The sequence below is a fragment of the Cupressus sempervirens genome, chromosome 8 (assembly GCF_028749045.1).
Source record: "Cupressus sempervirens isolate cs-2001-9-10 chromosome 8, ASM2874904v1, whole genome shotgun sequence".
NCBI lineage: Eukaryota > Viridiplantae > Streptophyta > Pinopsida > Cupressales > Cupressaceae > Cupressus > Cupressus sempervirens.
Genome location: NC_143125.1, coordinates 725,977,434 through 725,985,912, shown reverse-complemented (window position 1 = coordinate 725,985,912; position 8,479 = coordinate 725,977,434). Strand labels below are relative to the sequence as shown.

At 29.0% G+C, this 8,479-nt stretch overlaps 1 pseudogene; it reads left to right on the top strand.

Annotated features, from left to right (window-relative positions):
* The first annotated feature begins 6,173 nt into the window (after positions 1 to 6,173).
* Positions 6,174 to 7,694, top strand: LOC149544499 (uncharacterized; annotated as a pseudogene).
* Positions 7,695 to 8,479: the final 785 nt, after the last annotated feature.

Here is an 8,479-nt window from a genome sequence, read left to right as displayed (position 1 = left end):
AATGAAATGTTTAAAGTTTTAAGGATTATTTACATGAAGCTTGTGCGCTACAACCCTCATCATATTGACCACATGGTCTTATAGGTGTCACAAGATCCTATATGAAGAACACATAATGTTTTAGATCACGATCTGTAAGATAGTAAAAAATATAAGAATCTTTTGAACTTTTATTATTGCTTAAGATTAATTACTACTTACCTTCAAAGAATTAACTTTATGTATCAATTCATCCTTGAGTGTCTTTGCCTCCTCAGTTTTGTTTTATTCGAGGAGAAGGGTAAGATTTACATTACTCTATTTTTTTATTATCTAACTAGCCATGAAGATGGGGTTAGCACTACATACAATGTCTTATACAAATGAGACCATAATTTCAAATTGCATTTGATTTGCTCTCATTTTTTGCATTTCCCTATCATTAATAAGGATCACGTTGTGACATCAATATTAGTAAACATACATCAAAATAACTCCAAAGACATAAAGAAAAGAACATAATAATCTTAGATTTGTTTCTGTATAATTTGTACAATTACTGTAATTCAGGTTTACCTTTGTACAAGAAGCTATTTGTTTTTGATTCTTGCCTATGTCTTCTGGTGGATCCATCTCGTTCTCTGACAAGGATCAATAATTCTTAGCAATAAAAAATGAAATGAAAGTAATAGAATTAGCTAAAAAAATTATTAATAAAATATTAGATTATCTATTGGAGTCAATATTAATTAGAGGCAATTAGTTTAGATCTACTAACTAGACCCATGATACTGAATTTTGTTCTATCTACATGATCCAAATTGTAATCTATCAGAAGCTCTTCCCCTACACCTATTGATTTTATTACACATACAAAAATAAAATTTCCCTCACGTGCCTCAAATATATAATTAGATCACTTATTAGTTGACACAAGTCGAGAACTATTTATAAATCCTGCAACATTCTTTGTTTCTTTTGGCCTTCCATCAATATATAGAGTGAGTCTTTTAGTTGGATTATTTTCTTTGCATCATATATAATTTGGTGATAATTCATACCTATGCATATTTTTTTATATTACACAATCCACATCTAATTTTTGTAATTGTAAAAAGGTCATACATACTCCATCAATTCAAAAAAATTATTATAATTTACCTTTATTCCATCCATGGAAAATAGGCCCAAAACATGTAATGAAGATGGAACTATGTGATATATCCTTTCATTAATAGAAAAATCGGTGTTAACTACAAGTAATTCCTTGGGTACCTATTCTTTCTGAAGATGTGTGTACCTTAAGGTAACCTTCCTATTGCATTTTGTCTCATTATCATAAGAACATGATCCCCCCCCTAGCAAGAGAAAAATGCATTCATTTATTGAATTTTCTTCTAATTCTTTGACCTCTTGATCTCCCTATTTTAGACCTACTAGATGTCTCCCTTTTGTCTTCTATTTTTGCATTTTCCTTACTCGAGGAAGATGGATCATACTTATTTGGTGATACCTATGATCCATAAAATGAGATACATACTAGGACTAAAGTTTATGCTGATGGTAAAGAGAAGATATGCAAATTAAAAAATGTATCTATAGGGTCTATTGACTTATACTTGTCGATCCATGTCACTGTACATAATCTTGGTCAAATGTGTTAAATATCCTATATATAAAAATAATTTATCTTAAGTTAGCCAAAAATTATATGATATATATGCTACAAATTAAGTAGAAGGAAAAAATTACATGATGCATTCATCAAAATGATTATATAATTTTTAATTCCTTACCTCTACTTTATTTGTGGTAACTACACGAAATCATTATATATACTCCATGAAAGTAGAGTTCAACACATAATAACTTAATTATAAAAGCATACAAGTCAAACAAATTTTTATGAATAAATCACTCCATCATACTTGACAATGATCATACTTTGACATACATTTCATTGATCATTGGACTAATCATCAGCTTCATCCATGTCATCATCATTATCATAACCATCATTGTACCTATCACTTTGATCATTTTCGTCACATCCACTATCTTCATCACCATCATCATCATATTCATCACCATTGTCATGACCATCATCATCGTGAGCATCATCACCTTTTTTATCACCATGATCATGATGGTCATTATCACCAAAAACATCATCATCATTATGTAACAGTAATTTGTGATCATCATTTACTTCATCTTCTTATTCTTTAGTATCTTCTTCTTCCAACACATTATACTTTGTCAACCTTCCTCTTGGATTATTTCTAAAAAAAAATGACCAACCTCGTTTATGTGGAATGCCAATGTAAAACACTTGCTTACATTAGCTTGGAAGAACATAGGGGTCATTTCCAACCTACTCAAATTACCTTGTATTAATCATCGTAAATTAACTATCATGTCGAATAATAGTCCTATCAAAATCATTTTGATTCAGCCATAGATTGCACCATTTAATATCAAATAGAACTAAATTGAATGAATTAAAGTCAGACTTAGGTATGTATGCCATTTCTAGATGAAATATTGGTGACCCTAGAGACTACACTTATCCCAAAGTCACAAGTCTTTTGTTTCATCTAACTCTTTTATGCAAAATTTATGGTTGTGGTAGTACATGGCTTTGTGGTGTTTCATCTATAGTTATCGAAACATGTCAAGATTACTTGCATCAACCCATGAGTTGATATTAAACTTATGAATCATGATTAGAAACCTTATAGGTACCTTTCTATCTCTTAAGCCATATGCTAGATCAAGTGCCATTGTCATAACATTGGGATCTCCATTATGGTGAGCTTTTTTAACCAATTATGCAACACCATCCCATGTTAATGAGTGACCATTTTATTGATATTGTTAAATCCATACCATCATCCAGTCAAGATTGTTCACAATATACAAATGTGGTGCATCCCACTCATGACCAACTATAAAGAAAATAACTAGACTAGTTAGAAATAACTTATAATGATGGTGAATAAGAATTATTTAACTACAATAACATCTTATAATTACCTCTCACTCTCTTTAATTTACCTCTCCCCATCAAGGACTTCCCATCGAATTTGTTAATGGAGTTGGGATTCCAAATGCGATCTACATGGATCTTTGATACAAATGTGGGAAGATATTAATTAATGTACATCATGGTCCGGTATACTATATATCCCCCTACTATAGAACCTCTAGGATGTGTTATTTGTTGAACCAAGCCTTTCATTAATTTCAAGTGCCTCCTATCTATCCACATTGACCTAGTCTGTACAGGTTCACAAAATTCAATCTCCTCAACTTGATATATGATGTAGTGTTCTTAAGCATTGAAAAAAGTTGAAGGTGGACACTTTTGAATTTCACACATAAGCTATGGAATTTTTCTCTTCCAATGTTTTATATCTTTTTTAACAATTTAAAATGATAACCATCTAAAAGAGATTCAACTTGCAAGAACATATAAACAAGATTTTAAATAAAAATATATAATAAAATACATAAAAATTAATAAAAATCATAAATATAATATATGTATAACAAATCTAAGAAATAACAATTCTAACCTCATGTATTTTTGAAGATTATATATAAGTTGTTTAATACTATTGTCAAATTGGTGTGGGAGGGATAGAGGTAGGATGTACTACAATCATTAAAAAAAGATCTTTTCAATATATTATAAAATAATATAATAAAAAATACATGAAATTTAATAAATATATTATAAATAGAGAACATGACTTACCTTGACAAAGGTATGTCAATCACGTGTTTTCAAAACTAGCCCAAAATCACCTTTCTTTCATAGAAGACTACTTATATTTGTAGAAAATCCTATGGAATTTTTTTTAATTACTTCTTCTAATCCATCACCTCGCTGCTCCATTAATAACCAAGGAAAGGTAATAGTGTTTATGTTGTCACCATTTCTATTTGATTCAATGAAAATTTTTAGTGCATTATTGGATTCATAAATGTCACTACACATTTTGGCAATTATTTTTCTATCATGCCTTCCATCCAATATTTTTCATAGTGTCTCTATTACATACTTACTAGTATGCATAGTATCAAACAAATGCACAATTGGAAGATTCTTGTAGTATGGTAACCTACTAAATTGAGTAGGATAACTTTTTATACCTCTAGGAAGTTGTTTATTAATACCTTGATGACCTTCACAAGTATCAATTACATCATTACTAAATAAAAGAGAATATCAAAATATAAACTTTTAAAAAAAATTATCGGATAAACATTACCTGGGTGATTTAGTCGATTGTAATCAAACTTCCATAGATAAGGTGTCATTCTTCATGACCTTGATATTGTCTCTTCTTTCTTGTTAAAAAGATGTTTTTTAGTAATTTGATACTTGTGATTATTGTGGAGAAGGTGCCTAAAATCATCAAAAACTTGCTTTCCTAAAATTCTTAAATGATAAGATTTCATCTTCAGACTACAAACTGCACATGCAAATTTTCCTTTTGTTTGAAAACCTAAAATATCATGTTCAATTGGATCATGTAAATTTATCGTGCGCACCTTAGACTTACAACAATATTTTTAAAACACTATAACAATCCAAAAATGTGTGACCTTAACAATATATTATACTGCAAAAATGAGTTAGCATAGGGGCGTCATGTATTGTCCATACAAGCATTGTATGGAATTGAAATTATCTTTTTCCTATTGGTCTAGAGATATCAAACATAGTGACCCCATTCCATAACTTCAACAACTCATCAATATGGGCCTCAATAGACATGTTCATATCTTTAACTTGGTTCTTACCTAGTAATTGAGTGAAGAAAAATATTACATAATTATTATGACCATTTTGATGTATTATTTATAAATTAATTTAGATAAATATTAAATAAAAAATACCTAGTACAATAATCGGCAACACTATGTGCTCCCTCTTTATGGACATCCAAGAAGGAATGTTATTATATATAACAAAAATATGCCACACTGAGTAAACATATTTGATATCTCCAAATAGATTGACACTATTAGTTCCCAATGAAAGCTTGAGATTATGAGGTTCTTTTTCAAAGTGTGGCCATTTTTTTCTCAAGTATTTAAATGTAGAACCATCTACAGAAATTTTCATAATGTCATCTTGACTTCTATTGCATGCATGGTAATTCATAAATTATGCCAATCTAGTGCACTTAAATAATCATTCAAGACATGGAATAATGGAAATATATCAAAGAACCTTGTGACACACCTTTTTGTTTATTTGATTTGACTAATATCTATTAATATAAAAATTAGGGCATTTTGTTGTAAATTCATGTTCTTTGTGATATACAATGTGATCATTGGAAACATGCATGTATTGCCTAATACTTCATTCTAATTTGATTCATAATGGTAGATAATCCTTGATATGAATGATGTAGAATATTTAATGGTGATAAAAAGCTCATCTATCAACCTACAACAAAAAATATGAATTATTAATATAATGAATAGTAATGGTATGCTAATATTGAAGATGACAAAAATGACATACCTTGGCATACGTGCCATGGCTATAGTGGATAAACCATTCATAAATTTCAAGTTCACCAATTGACAAAAATTGTGACCCCCTTCAACATAACCATGTTTCCTACAATGAGTCTAGGCTATTGTGATTAAAATTCTTTCATCGTTTAAGCCCTTACACTTTTTGCAAAGACAATTACATTTATCAACTTTTCTTTATAACTGAGACGACAATATAGCAAATATTTGGTTATTTTGTTGAAGGTTCAAATTACTAGGTGTGATCTTTCTTCACAAGACAATATTTTGGCTATAAATATACAAAATGTAAACATACAAGAATTATTAGTATCTTTCATATAATAGAAAATAATTAAATATTACAAAATTATATAGGATTTACAAATACACACACAAATCATACTCACAAAATTAGGCCAAACAATTCTCACATTCCTTCCTAGATAATTTTTCTTAATATCTTTCCTCTGCCATAATTTGGACATAGTATTTTCATGTGATTAAGGAATTTTTCATTCTATAACACCACATAGATGTGCATGTGATCACACACACACACACACAAATATAAAGTATAATCATGTGAAAATTGATGGAACCAAATGTGATGGAACTTAGATTAAATGGTATATGGAACTTAGAATAGAGTTTTAATGGCCTCCTACAAGATCATTAATGATAATAAAGACGATCACAAACTAATTGAGAGAAAGGGCTATCATGACATGAAATGTTTATGCTTTGTTCTAACATAAGTAATTCCTACACATCTCAAAGTACATTTTACTTCTTTATGTAATTATTTATTTATCCATTGATATACCCTTATATAATCTTGAAGAACTAAAAAAATTGACCTAATTTATCAGAAAAAAAGTCATTATCAAACCAACTTGTGGTAACTCCATTCTACATTCATGAATTGGAGAAGAATGTGCAAGACTTGGAGAAGAAAAGAGAGAGGGTAATAATCTTATCTCATATTGAAAAATTTCTTGAAAGGGTTTTGTATAATATAGAGAATGGTTAGATTAATGTGCCCATTGATTCATCTAGCACTTTTCCCATGGTGAAAATTACAATTTTTGGTTTACAAATTTGGGTCACTATTAGTACATTCAAACAGATAGTTCTGTTATGAATTTTGTTAGAGGTATTGGAAGGAGGTGGCCTTGAAGTTGAGGTTGCATTGCAATCCTCTATTAGAAAATTATGTCTCTGAATCCTCTTTCAACCGACTACCTATCAGAAGCAATTTGTTGAAGATTTTGTGTCATCTTTTTGGTCATCCATCCTAATGCACATCAAGAAGCATGCAAATTTAAATTCAAATTTTGTCATGAACATTGACCATTTAAGTGGACTGCAATAGATAAAGAGAAATAATGTAATTTTTTAACAAGGGATGGTAAGAATGAAAAATAATGTATTGTGAACATTAATTCTAAGAAGATGAGGTGAATGTTACCATGCAATAGCATAGAATAGAAGAGTTTGTAATGCAACAAGGCTACTATTCCAGCAAATCAAAGAAATAGAGAATTTATGTAGCTCTAGTCAATTTAATAAGTCAATTGTGGCTACAACTTCCAATTTATCTAGATGAAGTAGTTTAAATCATATTTTAATCCAAATTTGAGAGAAGTTTGTAAATGTCATATCTATGATTAATAAAAATCATAGGAGTTCATTTCTAGATCTATTTGGGGTGTATGGTTTCTACATTGCCAATTGATTGGCAAGTGAACTGATAGGTCAATATTTGTGTTTTGGGATTTTAAGTGAAATAGTAAGTATTAGCTCTAAGAAAGCCCTAAGAATTAAAAGGAATAACAATTTTTTTGTGTTGAATATTTTTTTTTTTGTAGACATAACAAGGTATCTACAGGATTGTGGTGTTGCAAATAGTGATGACCTGAAAATTATGTAGTTGAAAATGCCTCAACACATCTCAAAATATATTCCAACTTTTTTCCCACCCATTCTTATACCAAACCCAAAAAATAATACCTTTATAAGGCCTATTATACATTTGGATAGAAACCCTTAATGGTCAACTTTAAAAATGTCCCAAAAATATGTTTTTGGCCTCTTCTTATGTGTTTTTTACTTTAAACATGTGCCTAACAACTTTTTTTTCACCCAAATTTGATGAAACGAAAAGGGTTTCTTAAGAATGTCCTTAGTTTCCCATAAATATAATTTATGTCAAATTATGAGTTTAGTAAGTAATTATTACTTATTTTCTAATAGAGTTATGTATAAAGTGTTGCTTGACACAATGATCTAAAAATAACTATAACTTTGAAATGACGCAACATTTTTAAAATCTAAAAGATACACCACATTCTATGCTTCTTCTACTATAAGGAAAAAGAAAAAGAAAAATTAAATTTTGCAGACTTTTGAGTTAGTTAATCTGATCAAACACCAAAATTTTTTATTTCAAAAATGCTATATTAGAAAATTAATGATAAATTGTTATTTAGAATAAAAATACCCAAAAATATGAATCACATATGTGAATGAGTCTAAATTAGATATTTAGAATATTATTATAAAAATTATCATTTAATTTTTCTTAAGGTTTTCAGACATACATTTACTTATTTTGTCCTGAATTTTTTGTACTATTGTATAAAAATTTTTAAAATTGACAAATTGTTTTTTATTTATTTTAAGATAAGGCCTTGTAGTTTAGAAACTAAATTCAATTTCTTAGAGATTCTTTTTTATCAACTTTTTGATAGGAAGTTCATAACAAGTTAAAAATTGCATGTCAAGTTGACATAACCCTGATTTGTTAATTTTTCATTGCCACTTAAGGGCATAGTTTGGTTGACCATGATCCTACACATATCCAAAAGAAGAAATATTAAATTTTCAAACATAACAAATGGAAGTAAAAGTTGGAAACAATTAACAACTATTAAAGTGACAAATTTATGGTGTCAAGGAA